Consider the following 23,687-nt stretch of genomic DNA (forward strand, 5'->3'; position numbering starts at 1 on the left):
ATCATCGTCTTTGCATATGACGTAACGGTATATGTGCTCATACGTTCTTAAAGGCCTAGCACGGTCTAACTTTCGAACATCTGTAGCTATCATTCAAGGCCTTATTAGACCAGTGAAGAGCCGGGGTAGAATAGGTCTTCGGCAACCCATGCTTGCCGTAAAAGGCGACTATGCATGTCGTAAGAGGCGACTAACGGGATCGGGTGGTCAGGCTCGCTGACTTGGTTGATGCATGTCATCGATCCCAATTGCGTGGATCGATGTTCATAGTGTCAGTCACTGGATTGTTTGGTCCAGACTCGATTATTTACAGACCTCTGTCATATAGCTGGAATATTGCTGAGTGCGGCGTTAAACAACAAACAAACAAGGCCTTATTAAAGCTTTCAAAACGTTTTTATGGTAGACATTTGGACATTTCCAAATTTGACCAATATCAGTGACAAAATGATGTCCGATGCAATTCCCTATTTTGACTTGTACCATATGTTGCCGTGTTTTTTCAGGTTAATAATTGTCTTGCCTTTGCATGTCTTTGAGGCGGGTGTCACCGATACGCTCGCCTTGTCGCGAACACCTGATACCATCACTCTTTGATAGTGATTTATAAGCACATGCCCACGATATAGACGGAATCGTACAGTCGACCCTGCTTTTAGCAGAGATTTCTATAAGTACAGAAAGGGTTTTGTCGCTTTTATGTATCGGTTTTATCATCCGGCCGGAGGCCCCTTGTTTATATGTATCAGTTAGCCCTGTCAACTTCGGGAACGTCATTCCTTAATAGTGTTAACTGCTGGTCCTGTTCTGGGTTTTGACTACTATCAAGAAGAACGTTTGATGCATATGTGTGAATGAATTTAAACTTAAAAACCAGAAATATGAATTCTTGATGGCATATTTATTACCCAATATGTAAAATAAATATATAACGTTGTCACTTATAAAACCGAATATGTACTCTCTCCTGACGAAGTTCATGTATTTTGATTGCCTTTATTGAGGAACAAATGAGATGCAAGATGTCTTAGTTGTTGATGATCTTAATTTCCATTCAACCCCTATTGGACTCCTCTACCAAAAACCAGTGCCAGACGGGTCCAGCTTTCCGTGAGACAGTGTGATGACAAGCTGAAGAGATAATCCTGATAACGGTCAGTCGAAGGGAGTAACCAAAGCCTTTTCCCACAACGCTGGTGGTCGTCCTTTAAAGCAAGACACTTGAAAAAGAAGTTGAAGTCGGCACTGTCTTTATCTTTTCAACGTTTGTAAATCTGCCATTCTTTTTGTTCGTGTATGGAGTCTTCATTTAGGTCTGAATACTGCAGTTATCAAATAGATCATGTGTTCTGCCATGAATTATCACGATCTTTAAACCCTATAACAACCTCATGTAACTGACACCGGCACAACTCAGTATAGCTCAGTTTGGCTCAAGTACACAATCATTATAGGTATTGATTGAGTGTGACACGGACCTGATGACCTAACAATTGAAACATAAACGACTGTATATAAATGTATCATTTTACATTTCATCAAATAAAGTGTACTAAAGGCCCTGGACAAGCTGTTGCTTCTACAGTGAATCGGTCACATTACTTCTATGAATGAAAAAACTCATCGTCGGACGCTTTGTGCACATGAACTTCCAAACAGCGAACGCTTGTTGTTATGACTCCTGATTTTGTCATTGTGCACCATAGCCATTAGAAAGTGTTCGCTGACGCTCTTTACAAAGGAAACGGTGAATTTCAAACGAGGTGAATGCTTAGCGAGAATCTATAAGTAATTAAGTACTGGACATGACAACCGTTGGGACCATGCTTGATGTAGGAAGGGAGTGAGTGAGTGAGTTGGGTTTAACGCCGCTTTTAACAGTATTTCAGTTATATCACGGCGTGTCAGCTTTATGTGGGAGGAAAGCCCGAAGTGATGCAGGTCTCAGACGTTTACCACTTCGGTGAAACACACGAGCACGGGTATGGTGCTGACAAACCTAGAAACATAATTGGGGCGAACCGGGATTCGAACCCACAATCATAGGTTTCTGGCGTGCCCAAGGGACGCAACTCTGCACAGCGAATCGCGGCGCCTTAGACGACTTGGCCCCCCGTGCCCCCCGTAGGAAGGGAAAAAAGTGGGAAACGGGCGATCAGGCTCTGTGGAGTTGTCATGGTATTAGCCTCCTGTTTGCCAGCTCAGAAATCGAATATTTTTAGCCCACGTGGCACAGAGTGTGTGAATCAGCCTTATAACCTTGTAACACCTTTATTTCGAGTAGAGGACACAGGCCCATAGAACATAACATTATAGGAATACGATTACCGATAAAGCGACAATTTTATTGCATTAGATGCGAATTTTGATAACTGTACAATAGTAGGTTTATGATAAGGAGACATCAGGCGGTATCCTCCCAAAACGTAGACCTGCCAAAACGCAGACCCGTTAAAACAACACTCGTTATGGCTGGTTGCATCAGCAATAATTACCCTGTACCCTTGATTAAGTAAAATGGTATCACCCATGTAACAAGAAAGAAAGCTGGGTAGATTTCACAATTTTTCACATCAGGCTAACAAAGGATTCCAGTATTTAGGATCAACGTATTTAGTGTATGAATCAGCAAGAACACACAAAACATCAGTTTGATGAAAAGGTGAAACCATGTTTGTTTTGTGTAATTTAGATTCAATGAGTAAGGAAAAAGAAACTGTAAAACAAAATTAAAATTAGATGAAGAAACTAAACATTGTCTTATACGTTTAGACTTGGATATCTAACAACAATAAAGAAGAGACAGTGATCTGTAAACAATCTCACTAAATATGAAATAACGTTTAAACCACGAGGACGGCCATAAGAAGCTTTCTCGTTTGATTCTTACTGTGGTTTGACTGGTAATATTTTCAACATTTCATTTCATGTTTACTCTTGTAATAAACGAGGCACGTCCTTCATCAACACATCAAATAGGACCTAATGCAATGTTATGTAGGAGTTTCTCTTCATCGGTATATGTTCACCTGGGCTGTGTAGAACATGTGATCATCGTTATATGTTCAGGATATGTACCAGGTATTTAACCTATGTCTGTGATAACATCTGGTTTATTTATGCGTGGCGCCCCCTATCACTGTCGACAGAAGGAGAACATGCATGTATTCATGTCTTACGATATCGGGTCTACATCATTAGGTAACGTTTAGTGCAGGTGGTAGTGCAAAGGCGTATTCCAAATAAGAGTTGCATTAGATCATGTACTTGTATTAATACAACCACCGGGGACACGGGTGGCACAGTCGTCTAAGGCGCCGCGATTCGCTGTGCAGAGTTGCATCCCTTGGGCACGCCAGAAACCTATGATTGTGGGTTCGAATCCCGGTTCGTCGCGATTATGTTTCTAGGTTTGTCAGCACCATACCCGTGCTCGTGGGTTTCACCGAAGTGGTAAACGTCTGAGACCTGCATCATTTCGGGCTTTCCTCCCACATTAAGCTGACACGCCGTGATATAACTGGAATACTGTTAAAAGCGGCGTTAAACCCAGCTAATACACTCGTTTATACAACCACACTGTGAAGTAACTAGTCATATGTGGGCGATAATGCAAATTATCGAGGACGCTACTTGTGATCTTAAAAGGTGTTTTTCAGTCCCGCTTTGTACCTCAATGATCTTTTATTGAAGTTTATAATGTTGAGGCGGTGAGTTAGCCCTGTAGGTAAACCGCTTGCTGGTATCACCGGAGATCTATGTTCGATTCTTAACATTGGTGCAATGTGTGAAAATATGCCTGGGATATTCCCAAATCCGCGAATCTTCTCTATCTTTGCCTCACTATCAGTTCCAGTAAGCCTTTGTCACAGATATATACATAGGTGCATGGTATGAAATACCACTCGCTTTTTATCAAAGGCCAGTATACAAAACTAATACATACATGTAGGGTTGGTTATACGTTGGATTTTCACAGTTTGAATCAAAATCTGAATTTTACAACCTGTAGACAAAAATATTAAGGGGAGTAAGAAAAGACTAAAAAGAGCGTCCTGGAGTTAAATGGCTTGCTTCTATCGTGCGTGGCCCCGTGTTCAAGAATGAAGGTTTGAATAAAGCCACTTCTACTGCAATACCAGGCCGACAGTAGACAAAAACCAGCAGGCCATACAGTGTTCAACAGACTCGGTGTGTGTGGCGGTTTCAGAAAGATTCCCTCCCGTAAGACATCCCATTCCCTCGTCTGCATGGTATAGCATTTCATTCCACAAGCTTCCTTGTCACTTCCTGAAAGTCGGGGCTTGGTCAAAGATAGCAATGTTTTACATATAATATAAGCTTAGCTATTCAGCAAATTCTATCGAGATGCGTGACGTTTCTCAAGTACTCTCCTCGTGCGTGACGTCATTGATGACCCACTTTCGAGGAGAACAGTTGTTCTTTGTTGTCTTGTCGCGATTTTTGCCCTCCGAAAAAAAAGTCATGTTTAATTTTAGTTTATTGCTGATGGTCTGACAAACTCCCTACACGGGATTTCTTATTTCGCACATAGGCCGTCTTTGATATTACCATCTCCATCAGAGATCATAAATAAACTATGGCCACTGAGAGGGTCTTTATAGCCGTGTAGAGCGAGGTATAAATGCTTTGTCAACATGACGACGAGCTGCAGATGAACACTGCTTGCTGCTGGTTCCATGATAAAGCCATGATTACGAGAGGTTTGTCAAGTTCGTTTTAGGCCGCCCAAAATTTACATCATCGAGGTACGCTTGCTGATGTCCCTTTGAACACCACATCACGACTTAATTATGAAAAGGTACATTGTTCAAAGGGAAATGGGTCGATGAGGAAATATGAAGATTTTCATGTCTGTGAACTCATGAAAACATAATAAAGTGCAAAGATAATATTTGAATTTTCTAGTTTAGAAATGGGGATGCCAACTTGAATTTACAATGCCCTGTTAGTAAAAGTGTCGCGTTAGAACAAGCGAGTGGATTATTAATGGTTACAAGTTTGGCCGATTTAGTTTATTCAAATGTATAAAGGCCTCTGTTGTTGGCAAAATATCAAATAACTCTCAGAAACGGCCATGACATCGATTGTGGGTCAAAGGTTGATTGTCGCGAAGGACGAAGTTTCTACTGCAAGAGAAGCAGTGACATTTACAATATTAAAATCATTATTTTGTCCGCGAATTTCTTTCGACTCTTATTCCTGCTTTTTAGTTGCTACCAGCTTTATGAGTGATGAACGTGTTATGTCAAATTGCCTGACATGGTCCCACAACGCCACATCCTAAATGCATAGCCGCGCTCTCTATGATAATGAAGGTTTTCGAAAACCAGAGCGTCACGTGGACACCCGATGCAGCACTTCATTAATAACCGCGATTCCAACAGTGAGAAGTAATTCCTGATATTTGAGCGTCTTGGTGAACTACAGACACACAAATCAGTCTCGTACCCTTTGTGATTGCGTGTTGGACTTGTGATTAAAGATTTCCTTACTTGTGTCGATTCTCCGCCGTGGAACATGCGGTACTTTGTGGGCTTTGGCGCCATGTAATAAGTCTTGCCTTCCGCCATGAGAGCCATCCACTTAGAGAAGGGATTTCTTGATCTCGCGAGAGTGTTAAAGAAAGGTCAAGCAGCGAGACTTGGAAACAATGTCCAATTTACAAGTCCACATTCACAAGCCGGTTAGATTATGGCTCTGCTGCTTTAAGCGCATGGTTCTTGGTATTTGTTGAAATTCATTTTTTGATACTTTACGTGCTCTTGATGTGCTTCAGAAATACCTTGAACAATACATCTTGTTAGTTAGTTCCTATTGTTATTTATAAATCACGCAGGTCAGCCATTTCTATTTCCTTTATTATGAATTTATCCTGCTTAAGCGTTCGCGGTTTGTATTCAAGGTCAAGGATAAATTCAGCCTTATTTATGCAGTGCGAGTTCAATGATGAAGATGGGAATGACTTCGCGTTTGACAAGTGAATATAGAGTTATTTGCCTGTGTGACGTCACAATCAGCTGATCAATGACGCGGTTTTGGAGGTCACACCGGAAAGGTCAGCATGAGACTGCCGCTGATTCGATCAACACGCGAGTTCTTGTGTTTCCCCTCCAGAGGAGAATCGGCCGAATTGGGATTCGATTGATTTCTCTGTCATAAATCTAATTTTCACTTGAATCAGAGAAATGGATTCTCTAAGCCTAGCATGGTCATGCACTGTATCAGCGAAGATATTGGGGCTGCCTGGTCGTGGCTTCAGTTTCTGCTAGGCAAACACCTCAAGGCGGTGTGATGGAATACAATCACGGAACTTGTTGTATGCAATAGACACGAGTACTTGTATTAAGCGGTTTAACCTGGAGAAGTTGGCAAACAGTTGAAGCATAGGAACGAGAGGTTTCATTGAAGGCAGTGTGTAAACCCTAGCTCCAAAAGAATGGTTGACACTTTTACAATGTGATTTGTTTTTTGGGTTAGAATACACAGCCATACTCCTCAGCTTGGGGCAACTTTTGGGTAGTCAGGAAAGGGGAACTGTGAAAAGAATCGAAGATGCATTTAGGTTATGGGAACTTAGATATTCAATTGCCATGGATCACAATTTACACATGTTGATATGGATGATATTGGTCAGTTTACTTTGGTTTTTTAAGCGGCTCTTGGTATTGGGATTGTACTGCCTCCTAATGTGTTCAATGACCGAGATATCAGTTAAATCTATATATATCTATGGTATTGATGTTCAAATGAATTCTCTTTGTGGAAACTTATAAAACGGTTTAATTTATCTGTAGTTATTCTCGTTTTCTCTCACAATAAACGTGATCCAGATACGTCTATTGTTAAAGACATTTGAGTTGTAAGTTATGTACGGGTCTTGTCCTCCATAAACACTTGTAGCAATCTCCTCTCTACATCATTTGGTGGTCACATGAAGCAGCATCGCCCCCTCGCGGTCAAGGACGCAATTTAAAGAACCACACGCAGCGATCGTAAGTGAAAATACCAGTGAGTGTTCAAAATAGGTAGTTTGTACACAGACATGATGCAAAGTAAACATTTACCCAGTGTCCTGAACGTTGGATCACATTGTTGGGGGTCTCGCTCAGGAAATCCAATATGGCCGCCAACTGAGCAATGCGGAATGAACTAGTCAGAAGAAATGGGAGGAAAGATTCCTCCGCTATCAAAATTGAAGGGAATGCTTTGTTGTGTTGTATGAGAGCTTAGCCGATATAGGTGCACTGCGGCTTGGGGATATCGAAGGATCTGGACGAGATGGCACGGGATACCCCATAGCAACAGGGCATATCATTAACAGAGGTGTTGTTTTCATACCCTCAAGACACGGTGTGACATTACTTTCTGAGAGTTTTGCCTTACCTCTACAGATTTACCTTCGTAAGGTGAGGATTCCTCCTTAATCCAAGGTCAGTTTAAAACACATGGTTTACTTGTTACTTGCTGGATATTTTCATGGATTCTTTATCACCAAGCTCGTTGTTGGCCATTTTGTCAAAAAAAACTTGAAACCCGTGTCATTTTCTAATCTCGCATGTTGTGCTTATTCCATGGGTGTTTTATGATTATATTACGTATTGCATTACGTAAACAGTTAACTGTTTTAGATCCACTGCATTTATATCTGCGAAGCATTACCAAAGTGACATTTACATGTTTTTCATTGACGAATTGAATGAAAGGACGTTGTGTTTAAGTAAATAATGTATTCATTCATATGCTGTCCTATTCTTTTCCCAAATTCAGCATCGTTAATACTACTTGGTGGCTTTCTTAAGTCTCCGTCACTATGGTCATTCGCTTTCACCACCAGATTACCGTTCTTTTCATCTCCAGCATAGCGGTCATACCTGAATCCCAAATACTGGCAGATTTGCAACGTGGCCAATATGATATGAGGATTTTTATTTTACCAGGAAGCGTTTACTACCGGTGATTTAGAGGGCACACTTCCTGTGTCATTCCTTGAAGCAAACATTAATCAATAGCAAGGCACTGTTTGCTTAAAAAGCACGCACGTTTGCCATATATCACACACATAGCCTGTTTCATTTAACATGCAAATGAGAACAAAGCTGAATGTGTTGATCTGGCACGATTTATATAAGTGTTCTTTAGCTTGTGCTGATTTACACACATCTCATTCAGCGGTTAAATGTGTTCTTCTCATCAAGGTAAAATGTATCATCTGTAGGTTAGATGTCATTACTATATAAATTACCCTTCAGCAATGGCCTTGTTTCTTCGATAAACGGCCATCATCAGTTTTTGATCCAGATACACGAGAAAAGAAGCAGTTATAAAAACTAGCCAAGAAATGCTAGTTGAAGTATTTTCGTATCCTTACACACCTGTTGTTCATGGAAACGCTTACATGAACGTGTATTATTTCAATCGTGATATATGTCGCATGATTACACGACGCAGGCCATTAGCTTGGAAGTTACTATAACTCCGCCTGATTCTTGAACACGAGGGGGCACGGGTGGCCCAGTCGTCTAAGGCGTCGCGATTCGCTGTGCAGAGTTGCGTCCCTCTGGCACGCCAGAAACCTATGATTGTGGGTTCGAATCCCGGTTGGCCCCAATTATGTTTCTAGGTTTGTCGGTTTGGGTTTCACCGAAGTGGTAAACGTCTGTGACCTGCATCACTTCGGGCTTTCCTCCCACATTAAGCTGACACGCCGTGATATAACTGGAATACTGTTAAAAGCGGCGTTAAACCCAACTCACCCACTCACTCTTGAACATGACCTGTGGTCATTAAGGGGGACTATTGGGGGCATCTTTACGATCTTTAGGAATCCTTTTCACAGAAAACACAAACCTTTTGAGCTGAAACTTTATGAAGATGTTATCAGACCATGATATGTCATTGATTTGTAAATGACATGGATTTGATTTGCAGAAGTTTTCCTCAATTGTGGAAAATATTAATTTCCCAGAAACCAAATGCATAAATAATATTTTTATTATTTATTAAGGTATATAACACTTCGGTGGATTTTCTATGTTATCATAGCAGTTAGATTGAGATTACATTTAGATCTATTGTTGGGATTTAACATATAACACAGTCATCGAGCTGAAACTTTCTGTAGGTGGTAATGAATGTAAGTTGTTATAAGTTACTGTAATCAGCACCATCTGCAATCCATATGACAGCTGGTCAAGAACATTAGAATACGTGTCCGAAACCGTTTTACCAAATGCGGTATGAATTTACATGAATGTTTGTCGGCAATAATACCAATAAGACTACAGTAAAGTACGGTTATAACGAACTCAAAGGGACTCCTAATTTTAGTTCGTTATAACCGTAGTTCGTTATAAGCATATATACAGCATAACTACAGCAAATAGTCGGGACCAAAAAGTAAGTTCGTTATATCCGTCAGTTCGTTGTAAGCGTGTTCGTTATAACCGTAGTTTACTGTATTAATATGAGATTAGTCTGTCCCCCAAGTCAACAAGACTCCTTCACGTGCAAGGATTAATATTATCGATAGTTTCATCAACCGTTACACCCCTGGTGATAATAACGTATAATTATTTATTTCATTATTGATAAATAAATTAGGGTAATAAAAAACACAGCAAATTAATTAATTAATTCGTGTCCGACACGTTGCACGAGTATACACTTTTATTCATATGAGCTCATTTTTTTCACCATTGATTACTGATATGTCAAAATTGTTGCTCACATTGTGATGAAAGGAATCCACGGTTTTGTTGTTTACGTTTAAGTACAAGTGTATATGTGGTTTTACAAATTTACAATGTCTGACATATTTCACGGGATTCAGCAATGCTTGATCAAACATAGCTCCGTCAAACCCCTGGCAATTAAGGACGTCCTAAAACCAAGAGCAGCCCTGTGCAAGTGGGCCCAGGTCTCACGACGAGGTACACAATCCTAAGTATCATCTACATCGACTGGTGTTGCCAACCAATCCATACGGTGACGTTATTTTCGCGAACACCTTGTGTCACGAACACCTTTTCGTGAACAGCTGGCGTCATCACTGATTTTCAGTGAACCATTCATATAATTTTCACCGCTATTTTGCATGCCTAATGTAATCTTTTTCGGGAGATAATGGAGTCTGGTGTAGACGTTTTAATATTTAGTGTATCACACTGACGCAGGTCGCATATTTGTTAGTCTTTATGGGACCCTTACCGAGCGTTCGTACCGATTTCTGTACATTGTATATACCTGATATACACAGGGTTTAAAATGCTGTTGGGCTATAAATATGAGTGGTAGACGTCGCTATCTTTAAAGAACAATAAAGTTAAGACCCCAGTGTTAGAGGAACCACGGTAGATAACGAAGATGTAGATGTTCGCGCAGTTTCAGGCTGTAGTGCATGAACCTGCCGAGATAGCATCTCCATAAAGATACGTTGCAAGAACGCCGTCAAGGATGGTGTCTGGCGGGGCCCATTCAACACAAACGCTGTGAAGAAGCTCGAGACGAAGTGACGAGGATTATTGAATTCGAACCATCAATCAGTGGATCCTAACACGATCAGGGCAGGCAACCGCAACAGGTAGAATAGAACATCACACATTTCAACTCAAATAAATGGAATGGTGCACAAGTATGAAAAAAACCTCAGCAGTATCAAATGCTGAAAGACGTTTGAACCACAGATGCATTATTTTGTAACAATTTAAGTGTAAACCAACTTAACATTTACACATACATGGTAACATTTAAAGGAAGGAACTGTTTACTCGTTCATGTCGGCCTTTCTAGCATGACGTCAACTGCAGGTGCACGTGCGTCGCACTGGTAACGTAATACGGAAGTAATTCTCTATTTCTATTCAGAACTTATCCTTAATCAACTTCTTTCATAACACACATTCCTAGTTTCATTGGGGACTGTGATAATACGACGACAGGGCATCAGAAGTAGGTTTGTAACCGATTTGTGTTCCAGTAATTGTGTTATTTTGATCTGGAATGTGGATACCACTAACACAACGTTCCGCATCGCTAACGACGCGGAAGTCCTTTATGGATAAGAACGACCCCAGTGCTGGAACCTGTTATGGCAGACTAGTCAAAGCATCGGATGCCTCTTGTATTTGATATGATTAGATTCATTTCAGTCAAGTGGTAACTGTAGAAGTTTTAAGTAAAATGTAAAATACAGTAAGTGTTATGTAATGCTGATAAAAGTGTCAAAGAAACTGAAGAAAAAGATAATTTATCATTTTTATAAACTGGGGCGCTTTGGTCATATCATTTCAGAGCTGTGATTCGGGTCTATTTAGCCTGAGACTGCTAAGACCGTTCGCGAACACCTGGTATCATGATTGATTTTCAGTGATCCATTCACATTATTTTTACTGCTAATTTGCACCAAGTGAAATCTGTTTTGGCGGGTAATGGAGAATGGTTTATCTCTGACGTTGACGTCTTATATTTATGTTGTATGGGAGGTAAGGTTGCCTTACACTAAGACTGCTTCGTTCATGTGGACCCTGATTTAGCGTACCATCGCACCCTGACTACGAATATTGCAGTTCCCACTGAGGCTCTGTTACCTGTTACTGGGTCGAATACAGTCAGTACACCGCCGTGGAATAACGGTAATATCCCCGCCCATGGCGTTAAAACTCTTTTCACTTACTCAATCAGAATTTCATGTAACACGCCAGGGGAGCTTCAGAAGGTTGTTGTATAGATAATTAGAGAGTATATCAGATGGCTATGTTTAGAAATGTTTCTTTGTATGGAGTCCCTATCCTGCTAGTGTTAATCAACTAACTGTACTGCTGTTTGCGGCGTAGAACCACTGGTGAAATATTTACGATACAAGTTGAAAGCATTTCCACTGGGACCGACTCCCTCGAGGGAGAGCATCAAAAGCTGTAAAGACATTTTAAATTGATATGTTCCGTGAACACCCTGAGTCATGAGATCCCGAAACCAAACCCACGGAAGCCTCTATTCCTGGTAGGAAACTCTTGAAATATTCCTGGAAGAAACCGTTTGATTATTTTGGATTGACACGTTTTGTTCCTGCGGCTACGTAACTTCCTTACGTAAACATTCCACTCACGATTCGCTTTTATGACAACGATACATTTAGATAGACTTGTGTTCTAGATGTGTCGAGAGGGATGTATCGAAATAGAATTGTTCCAATTCTGGATTCCTGTCTTCTGAGGTCAGTGACTCTTACGTCTATCGCAACATATGTGAGCCAATATGAGCACTTGTTTGATACCGTTTTGCGAATATTTTGAATGATGCTTGTGACGTATTTACGAAGCATGTTGATATGCATAATATGATTTTATTGATATGCAATCAAAGACTTCAGTAACACATTAACCGATATAGAAATTAAAGTAAGTTAACATATTTTGTTGGCCGTATCAAATGTTATAACAGGAATAAAATATATTTAAAAACATGTTTGTCACGTATAACATGGTATTCCGATGTTGATGTTTTTGCAGTTAATGAATAATAATCACTTTATTGTCTGTCATAATGTAGAACAGTATAGTTATATATTTACAGTATTGATAGAGAAGTAGGAAACATCAACGCCAGAGACTAACCAGTCTCGATAATCCAACGAAACAGATTCCACTGGGCGTACAATACAAAGCGCGGTGAACGTGTATGTACGTGTATTTAATCATACAAGAACACACACGAACATGGATCTCAAAACGATATTATTTCCCATATTTGATGTTTATGAATAGGTTTTAGGAAGGGATATGCAATCAGCTATAATTGGTTGCACAGGACATGAAATCTATGCCAAGTCGGCAACATTCACTATGAGACACACTTGGCCCTTCGTCAGATATTGTTTTATTTTGGCAATGATCCAATATCAGAACCGTCCAAAATGGTTGTGTAAAGTTATTACAAAGATAAATTATTAATTTTACATTACAAGTTTTATCCACAGTGGAATTGTCATTCATGAGAAAATTAATGAGATGTTGATGTAATTGCTTGGAACAGGTGTCGGTCGCTGCATGATGTGAATAGACGAGTAATGCTATAAATCGCATGGTGAAATTACCACCATTCACAGTGTGAAGACAGTGTGCAGTTAAATCAACCCAGGAAACATTTGATGAAGAAGGATCAAAACAGTCTTAGGTGATCCTATCTCAAGTCACACAACATTAAGAAACGAAAAAACGATGGTTCGAATCAAAAGCTTCCGAGAAGGGGAAATTTTCAGCCAAGCCGGTCATGCGCAGACGATATGAATCGGCCATTTTGACATTTGCTGTCAGTCATCCAGACAGCCCTTCAACAAAGTTTACGGCACCAACGTGCATGATTTACCAAAATGTTTCTTATTCAGTACAGTCATACATTTTTCAATGGCGTTTTGAATCCTGCTGATCAACGCACCCAGTTATTACACTTAACACTTCCAGGGGGTTGGGGTAAAAATAGGCGTCGAACTACCGAGGTAGATTTCATACCGTGGTTGTTGCCATACATCATCAACATATTTTGACTTTATGTTCTGGGATGACGTCAGTAATAATTATACTGCTCATGTTCTGCCTTGGTTCATGTGTATGTTCCCCCGATAGATGTAAGTCCTTATAGCGGTAGCCACTAGAGCTTCCAGCTTTTGTTTATAGTCGACTTCAAAGCGGACTTCAACGGCCTCTTAATGAGAAAAGAGGCTATGGGGTGTTATTGCCTGGTCTGTTGTTTTGTGGCGTTATTTCTGGAATAATGTTTGGGAAGAACCCACAGTTGGATTTCATACTTCTCAGCTGGGGTTTTGAAGCAGGAATACAGAAGTTTGTTCCCTTAGAATCCAAGAATCCACTATCATCCAATCTTAAATCAAAAATATATTCAGTTATGATATTATCGACATACTACTAGGTACTACAGATTGGCCTGATATTCTCTCTCTCTCTCTCTCTCTCTCTCTCTCTCTCTCTCTCTCTCTCTCTCTCTCTCTCTCATAATGTAGAACAGTATAGTTATGAGGGCTATGAACACCAACGATGTAATGAAGTATATACTGATATGGCCACTGTATGTACCGCGTAGACGGTGAAGCTTGTATTTGACACACTAGATTTCAGATTATGGTATTCTAATCATTTACACGGATAGATTTAATTACGTCAAGGCTTCAACTGCATGATCATATACCTGTGTGAATCTGGGTTGGATTGGTGACTTGATTTATTGCATGTTATCGTACCGCGACGGCGTAGCAGATTGTTCATATTGTTTAACACTGATTTGTCTGGATGAAGTGAAATTGGGTACAACGTCAAGTCGTTTTGCTCTTATGTAGCGATGTGCATGCACGTGTGTGTGTGTGTATGTGCATGCACGTGTGTGTGTGTGTGTGCATGTGTGTGTGTGTGTGTGTGTGCTAGTCTGGACCAATTCTGATTTTACAGCGCTAACCCCACTGAGATACCATACCGCAGTTTGACATGAATACCCTACCCACAGTTTACTGACTCCGAGCCGACCAATTCTTGTTTTAGCCCCTCAATGCCGAGCGCCAGGCAGAGTAACAACAAGTACCATTTTATAGCGTCTTTTGGTATGCCTTACCTCTAGACCACAGAGGAGGTCTGGTTTGTTTGGTCCAGACTCGATTTATTTTAGGTCGCAGTGATACACAGCTGGGATAATTCTGACCGTGTGGTAGCACCACATGGAACATGTAAATATAGGTGCACATGTAGTTGCACAAAAGTGGCCTTTTATATGAAGAAAAGGCATATCATAATATTCATGCTCTTTTGGAATAAACCTGTGATGTCCAAATCCTACAAAACCTCAACGCATTATCAGCAAACCACATGCTTGTCATCACCGTGTAAACTACCTGTATTTTGTATTCCCCATCCAGTTTCTCAGCCTCATTGGTTATTTTGGCAGTTTTAATGTATACAGAACCATGTGTTAAGTATACAAATACGTACTTCACACATTCTGCCAGTATTTTCACAGTGGTATTGTTTTAATGTCAGTGTATTTATCGTAAGAGTATTTTCGTGCCGAGCTTGCGCTCGGAGCTCCACGTAATGCCCAGATTTATTTGTGTTCAATCCAAAACATCTAACTGTGAGTGTAGTGACGATCTAGATGCCATACCTACTGATAGTATACACGTGAGTGAGAGTGTGTATCGTTGTCAGAGACACTAGCGTTTAGTAAAATATTTTGACAAGATACAGTGAAAGTAACTTAAACTTTTCTCACTGTTATTTTGAAGAATAAGTCCCGTCTAAAAGCTATTCAAATTTAACACAGCCTGAAATAATGAGTCATATCCACACAGATCTTGTTTTTAAGTAATTCCTTTTCCGATTTTCTTAAATTTAATTCTCTTTTTGACGATTGAAGTATTTGGGATACGTTATACATTTTTGACATGAATGTTTTCCTTCTTGCTCAGACTTGTTAGCCTAAAATGTTTAATGTTTAACCCACTACCCTCTGTGTATGGTCAGACCCATTGAAAAAATATATCATTCTAGCGATCACCCTTCCATTAATTTACCCACACCAAGTATATTGATTAGGATTATTTCTCTTGACTCGGCACGATGGTCGGGAAGCGGGCGAAGCTCTGAAGGGTTACATTGATCTACGTTAAGTTGGGGCATACGTCCCTGGCAGCCTGCCATACTTTCCTGCTCAATCCGTGGTTGCAATCTGAAGCCCTCTACTTATGAAGATACAACAGCGTGTTGAAATCCAAGACACGTGGTCGTGTTTTGTTTTGCTTGAATTTGGCTCTGGCAGTATCCGTTGTTCTAGTCATGATCATCACACACACCTGTGTTCTGCTTAATGGTATTTCCCTTTCGTCACCAATTATGTTTTGGTATTTGACTTCAGGCTAGGTGGCGTTATGGCCATAACAGCCTCGTTGTGAACTCCTCCCTGCAATGCCTGTCACCATTCATCATTTGAAACCATCGGCGTTGACAAATGGTTGTTCGTTTAGTGTTGCGTTCCGCCGATGGAGCTCCCTGCACTAACAAGACAGCTTCAGTATGTATTTTTTGTGTAAGTTTTGCTTCAGTGAATTCCGAGTAATGTGTTCTTGCTCTTTCTATGCTATACATTATTGTAATGCTCGTATCATTTACATGTTAAGCTTATATGTGAACATCGTTATTGTATTCATAAAAGAAAGACTATAGTTTCTGGAGTCTCTTTTGTATTAGGTCATCGCTTCCATTGGATGGTAGCTTACCCTTACCCTTGTATATTGATCCTCATCATTATAGCGTTGTGACTTCTTGTGGACGTTGTACATGTAGTCATTTCCTTGGGGAAGCCCGGTGGTTAAAGTGTTTGTTCGTCACCCGTCAGCCCATTCCTGGTGTCTCCCGCTGTGATATTTGTGGAATATTGCTAAAACCGGTGTAAATCCATACCCACTCACTCACTCACTCACTCACTCATTTCACGACAAAGTAACTTCTTGTGGGCGTTGTACATGTAGTCATTTCAATCGCAACATAGTAACTTTTTTTGGACGTTGTATATGGTGGCATGTCCTTCACAACATGGTAACCTCTCGTGGAATGTGTATATGTAATCATGCGCTTGACGTCTTGTGGACAGTGTATATGTAATCATGCGCTTGACGTCTTGTGGAATGTGTATATGCAACCATGTCCTTCACAACATAATAGCTTCTTGTGGAATGTGTATATGCAACCATGTCCTTCACAACATAATAGCTTCTTGTGGAATGTGTATATGCAACCATGTCCTTCACAACATGATAGCTTCTTGTGGAATGTGTATATGCAACCATGTCCTTTACAACATAATAGCTTCTTGTGGAATGTGTATATGCAACCATGTCCTTCACAACATAATAGCTTCTTGTGGAATGTGTATATGTAATCATGCGCTTGACGTCTTGTGGACAGTGTATCTGTAATCATGCGCTTGACGTCTTGTGGACAGTCAGTGTATATGTAATCATGCGCTTGACGTCTTGTGGACAGTGTATATGTAATCATGTGCTTGACGTCTTGTGGACAGTCAGTGTATATGTAATCAAGCGCTTCACAACATAGTAACCTCTATATAAAATCGGTAATAAGTATTATACTAATCTACTGTCGACATCACATTTTCTGTTTCGATAGCCTGAAATATTCATTGCTATATCCTGAATGCTTGCTCAACCTGTCACACATTGGTCATTATAGTAATGTTGTCACAGCTTCAAATTCACCAAGAATGTGGCATGCTTTATGCTGCCTTTATTGTATATAGGACAATTCAGGTCGATCCTTTCCTATCATATATCAAATTCAAGGTTATAAAATGTCGAAGCCTGGCCATGCAAGCGAAAATGAGTGTGAAATGATGCTGAAATGCAATCGGTAGAGCAACAGCTGGTGTCCACATCGCATTGACCTCAAAGTACATTATATCCACAGTAGTTCAACATTTGGTCATATTGGCTTGAGTTGGAGACACGTGGTTAATCGTTTAATTAATCGTTATAGTTGGTTACATGCTGGAACTATTATTGTTTGATTCACTGGTGGTCTAATCTTATGTCGTTGTAAGAACAGATCTTTATGAAAACGGCTTTGACTGAAGTTTGGCAGTACCGACCATTGTCATCACATAGGGGCAGTATTGGCAGTACCAACCATTGTCATCACATAGGGGCAGTATTGGCAGTACTGACCATTGTCATCAAATAGGGGCAGTATTGGCAGTACCAACTATTGTGCTCACATAGGGGCAGTATTGGCAGTACCGACCCATGTCATCATGAGGGGGCATGATTTGCGAGTACCAACCATTGTCATCACATAGGGGCAGTATTGGCAGTACCGACCCATGTCATCATGGGGGCATTAATGCGAGTACCAACCATTTCAATCACATAGGGGGCATTAATGCGAGTACCAACCATTTCAATCACATAGGGGGCATTAATGCGAGTACCAACCATTACCATCACTTAGGGGGCATTAATGCGAGTACCAACCATTACCATCACTTAGGGGGCATTGGTGCGAGTACCGACCATTGTCATCACATAGGGGCAGTATTGGCAGTAGCAACCATTGTCATCACATAGGGACATTAATGCGAGTACCAACCATTTCAATCACCTAGGGGCATTAATGCGAGTACCAACCATTGTCATCACATAGGGGCAGTATTGGCAGTACCAACCATTGTCATCACATAGGGGCAGTACCAACCATTGTCATCACATAGGGGCAGTACCGACCATTGCCATCACATAGGGGCAGTATCGGCAGTACCGACCATTGCCATCACATAGGGGCAGTATTTGCAGTACCAACCATTGTCATCACATAGGGGCAGTATTGGCAGTACCAACCATTGTCATGACATAGGGGCAGTATTGGCAGTACCAACCATTGTCATCACATAGGGGCAGTATTGGCAGTACCAACCATTGTCATCACATAGGGGCAGTATTGGCAGTACCAACCATTGTCATCACATAGGGGCAGTATTGGCAGTACCAACCATTGTCATCACATAGGGGCAGTTTTGGCAGTACCAACCATTGTCATCACATAGGGGCAGTATTGGCAGTACCAACCATTGTCATCACATAGGGGCAGTTTTGGCAGTACCAACTATTGTCCTCACATTAGGGCAGTATTGGCAGTACCGACCCATGTCATCATGGGGGGCATTAATGCGAGTACCGACCATTACCATCACTTAGTGGGCATTGGTGCGAGTACCGACCATTGTCATCACATAGGGGCAGTATTGGCAGTACCAACCATTGTCATCACATAGGGACATTAATGCGAGTACCAACCATTTCAATCACATAGGGGCATTAATGCGAATACCAACAATTGCCATCCCATAGGGGCATTAATGCGAGTACCAACCATTTCAATTACATAGGCACATTTATGCGAGTACTAGCTGTTCACTTATACAAGTTTGTGAAAAAGGTATAAGCATTGTTGTATGTAAGCCAAGTGTAATTCTTGCCATCTATTCACCTAGACTTTTGAATGTTACCGAATATCTGCGTTTCCCCTCGAAAATAATGAGATGATGAACACGTAATTATTCTTGCAAGCTCTTACTCAGTGATGCCAACAAACTCATTACTGAGAACGACCGATGGCGTTTATCGTTGATCTACTCATCACTGAATATGATACAACAATGAGAAAACCTATTTGTATGATATGGCTGTTGCCATGGTGATGAGCAAGCGAAATGGCGTCACGTAACAGTTTACGTCGTTAATGACGTCATACCAATTACAATTGGTTCCACGTCCATGTATAATGATAACTCAGTTTGAAATTAGGAAAGTAGATGGGTAATTGATGAACTAATCAGAGTAATGCAATATTTGGTTCTGTGTCAATTAATACCACGACATTTTCCGACATATGTGCTACATATCGAGTTAATGAGACTAGTTTCAACTGAACTGCAAGTATGTGCATCACTTATGGTGGTACCCTTGCGATGACATGGCACCGGTTCTTTAAAAAAATAGTATACTGGAAACATATGCCTCTTATGAAATATACCTCATTAAAAGGCATATCCCTCACCACTTCTTTCCATCACCCTAACCATCGACTGACAAATAGGCGTTCCTTGAATTTACGATGCGACGGTCTTAAAACATATTAACGATTACTGTTGTGATTACTGTATGAATGACCCAGAGGTCCAAGAGAAACTGTGAATGCATTCGTTATGTTCCACATACGTGAATATCTAACCTCAATCTAGCTCCGGCGAATCAAATCCGATTGATCTACCAAGTCTCGTTGTCTTCTCGGCTTAGACGCGATTTGGTCGAAACCTCAGACAGTTATTGACAGAAGTCCTCCCGGCCGCCAACGATTGTTCGTCGCTTGTTTAGTGTTGACGTATTGCTAAGCCCGACATGTTTATGCCACAGTCAAATGTCTTACTGATGTGGCTTGCCACAGTAGCATATGTCTGAGTGAAGCTTAGTATGGAAGCATAACAGTGTTATATGGAGTCATTAGGCACAGCGTGGGTGCTGGCTTGCCATGTGGGTTTCCATATCCGAGTCCACCAGTCTTCGCGAGGCAATGGCTCTAATATTTGTTGAATATGTATGACCAATAATTGACTAGAAGACCATGCTTGGTATATCTTGTATATATTCATGTACGATCTAAATGATGAGCTTTCCTTTTCATGGTATAGAGGCTTTGATGTTTTGATGATCGGTTACGGAGTGAATGTGGTGCGTTGTGTAATGTTCATGCCTATTAATTGGCATCGGAACCAGCATCCTCCGTCACAGCGAAAGCACAACCTTTGCCTTATGCTAACAGGGCCAATAATTATGTATGTAAAAAAGTTCATTGTCATAACAATGTAGAAAGTATTATTAATATATTAGTAGTGAATACACATCACAGCTTGCATTATTTATTTATCCTTAACAAATATTCATTAAAATAATAATTCAAGTTAAAGAAAAATAATATGACATGGTTGCTTGATTAATTTTGATGAAATTCGATTATACGAAAAACAAAATTATATGTTACATAGTCATTAGGTTGAAGAATACACTTCACATGCTGACATTAATTTATGACGCAAGTTCAGCATGAGATAACAGATCCAAAACTGCTTGAAGTGGTTGAGCGACTATCTGGTGTTCATGTCTCTGTTCAAACATATATACCACTTAAGGAATGCTCGATTTAAAGCGTTATATGTAGTTAACCTTGTAACAGAAGGATATAAACTCGGTAGCTTCAAACAAACACTGATATACTTTACATTGAAATACACCACTGTGCAGTTGTTGAACGTGTTCAGTTCAGCATGTTAAGCCTTGTAGCAATACCATGTGAACCAGAAGAATCTTCACATATCTACAGTACTCCAGTGACCTCCATCCTATCGTCCAGATCGCTGAATGTTAATACGCTGCTCTTTCCCTACTCCCTCATCATTAACTCCGCCACACATCTCACTCTTGAAGACAGTTCTTGTATTTATACACGTCAAGCACTCGCTGTAGTAATTTTCTTCCAAGCATAAACTCACTTGCACATTCCCTGAGCCTTCAAATTATGCTGATGGTTTGTGTGACTTCTGTGTCATATCGAATAAACAACATAAGCTTGTTCTTTACTCCGGGCTGGGATAATGTGCTTCTTCCGTCTTCACTTAGGTGTGAGATAAAATCTCCTACTTCAGCAATTAGGAAACATTATTGGTGCATCTGTTTGGAATCAGACTAAGAATAAAACATGATGTAGTTAAACATATCGAATATCCCTGAATTGAAGATCATATTGTATAATGTGTTGACTTGTTTACGCGGTGTTATTAATCAGGAAAATAGTCCCGTTTGTAATGGATTCGAAGGGAGTAGGTTAGGTTGAACGTCCTTTGGCTATGCTGCACCCATCTCGCAGCGGTATGGTAGGAACAGGTTTCTTGAATATCGGTGTGGCATTTCTACCGGGGCCATGTACTTGACCTCTCTGCTGTCTGCGAGCTGGGGGAATGTTTTGTTTGGGAGCTCAACCGTGTGTGACAAACTGTGAGTCGGATCTATGTTCTATGAGTGTCAACAAATTGACGTAAAATGCTATCATGTAATAGGTTGCTTCAGTGTAATTCAGCGAAAGCAACAGTATGGTTTAGGAAGGCACAAGGCAACGGTGTGGTGTAGGAAGCATCACTGTGGTGTATGAATGCATGACAATGGTGTATGAATGCATCACTATGGCGTATGAATGCATCACTATGGCGTATGAATGCAGCAGTATGATGTATGATAGCAGCAATATGGTGTATGAAAGCATGTTTGCTTTTCGAACTATTTAAACATTCAGATCGAATGAAACGTACTGAATGTATGTCGAATACATACAATTAGAGCAATGGAAGTTGCAGAAGACACCAGACTCAATCAAGCCACACTGGCAAAGGTCTTGGAGACATGATTTACTTCCTTTGACCGCCGATAATGACCAGTGTCCACTTCAACGGTATCCATGCCTGGCATTATTCACCTTGTCATCATTCTGTACGCTGGCGATATTAATTATGGTTGTAAGTAGTGACTAACGGTCATTCGGTGAACCGGTGCTAGAAATAGCCTATTCTTATTACCGGTGTAATGAGGGCACAGGCATAGTCACTTTACCAATGCTTGGTGATCACTGGTTAGTGTATGCATTTTCTCAATATTGTCATATTGCATGTTGATATGAAAGAAGTCGGTATGATATAGTATTTCAGAGCATATCTTTTGAAAGATCGTCAACGTTAATGTTGGTATGCAATACGATGAACCATATTGCATTAATCATCAGACTTCACATCAGTTGTATTCCAATAGCTGTACTCTGTCTTGAACTAAGAACATCTTACAATGCTACATCTCATAGAAGATAAACATGAAATCTATTCCACAACGTGTTAACCACTTCATGTCAAATCAGGTTTGTGAGAAATCGATTGTTTTAATTGTATAATGTGCCACAACTCTCGCTGTGCGATACGCGTATTTTATGGGATATTGGCAACGATCCACAAAGTGTTGCTCTTCATGTTTTGCATTGATTTACTCGACTCAGCTCAACGCAGAGATGCTTCAGTACTCTGTTTGCCGTCCATGGCCGCCATCTTGGATTTTCTCTACCATCTGCTGTGAGAAATTATCGATTTTCCAGTGCTGGTTAAACATTGCTAACCGACTTGGCATTATTTTCTTGCAGATCTGACACCAGGGGACGGACTTGCCGCTTCCTAGTTGACAGTGCTCGTACTATAATACACTTTTGAGTCCGACCTATTTCAGAAGAGAACCGAGCGGACAGCCGTTCTATTTTCGATCCCAAAAATATTTTCAGCCATTTCTAATTTATGGAAACGGTTTACTTTATGTATTTCATCACTGTGAACTCCAGTGGCTCTGGGTTGGGTTTGGCCTACATTGGTGAGATGGGGAATATTCTATTCACCACATATTGCTAAATGCATACGTGCAGGTGTTTTCATATGCATATTTTGGCAATTTGCACCTGCAACCTTTTTGAATTTTGCACCCTCTCAAAAAAAACATCCTTAGTCAATGAGGAACTAATAAGTGGCTATGTTTCAAAACGTTTTATATGCAGTCGTCATTTCCTTCTAATAGAATGATGTTTGAATACGGTTATATGAGAGATAGGATCTGAGGTGAAATACGTGATTCAGTTGTTAAGGTTCTTCTGTATACAGATTCACCGATTCACGAAAACACAAGCCACATTTTGCTCCAAAATCGATGAATAGATAAAGCCTAAGAATCTACATGACCTTCCAACAGTTTTCTTGTTTACACACTGAGGGTGCCCGTTCCACTACTGCTGGGATGAAGTTCATAGACACACAAAGCTTACAGTTACGCATGAAACACCGTGTTGTTATGTCGTCATCATCATCATCATCATCATCATCATCACCTGATTGTGTGGTTCAACCTTGCCCTGATATTTACTCACCTACGTGTTTAACGGGTTCTTCCCACTTACCCAACTCATATTGTCAAGAAGTATAAAAACCAACAGCAAATGTCGACGTTCTCTGTCACTGCGGAGC

At 40.5% G+C, this 23,687-nt stretch overlaps 1 protein-coding gene across 17 annotated transcripts in view; it reads left to right on the plus strand.

Moving 5' to 3' along the window:
• Positions 1-23,687, plus strand: part of LOC124147497 (potassium voltage-gated channel protein Shaw-like) — a 136,869-nt gene that overhangs the window by 83,533 nt on the left and 29,649 nt on the right. The window contains exon 4 of one of the 17 annotated variants that reach the window (XM_046518120.2): positions 15,936-16,106. The exons of 15 other annotated variants lie outside the window; for them this stretch is intronic. The gene's annotated coding sequence lies outside the window, so the exon portion shown is untranslated. The remainder of the gene's footprint in view (positions 1-15,935; positions 16,107-23,687) is intronic. One more of the 17 variants, XM_046518113.2, reaches the window with a different exon arrangement.

Source organism: Haliotis rufescens, unplaced genomic scaffold (genome assembly GCF_023055435.1).
Source record: "Haliotis rufescens isolate VD_foot unplaced genomic scaffold, xgHalRufe1.0.p SCAF_1, whole genome shotgun sequence".
NCBI lineage: Eukaryota > Metazoa > Mollusca > Gastropoda > Lepetellida > Haliotidae > Haliotis > Haliotis rufescens.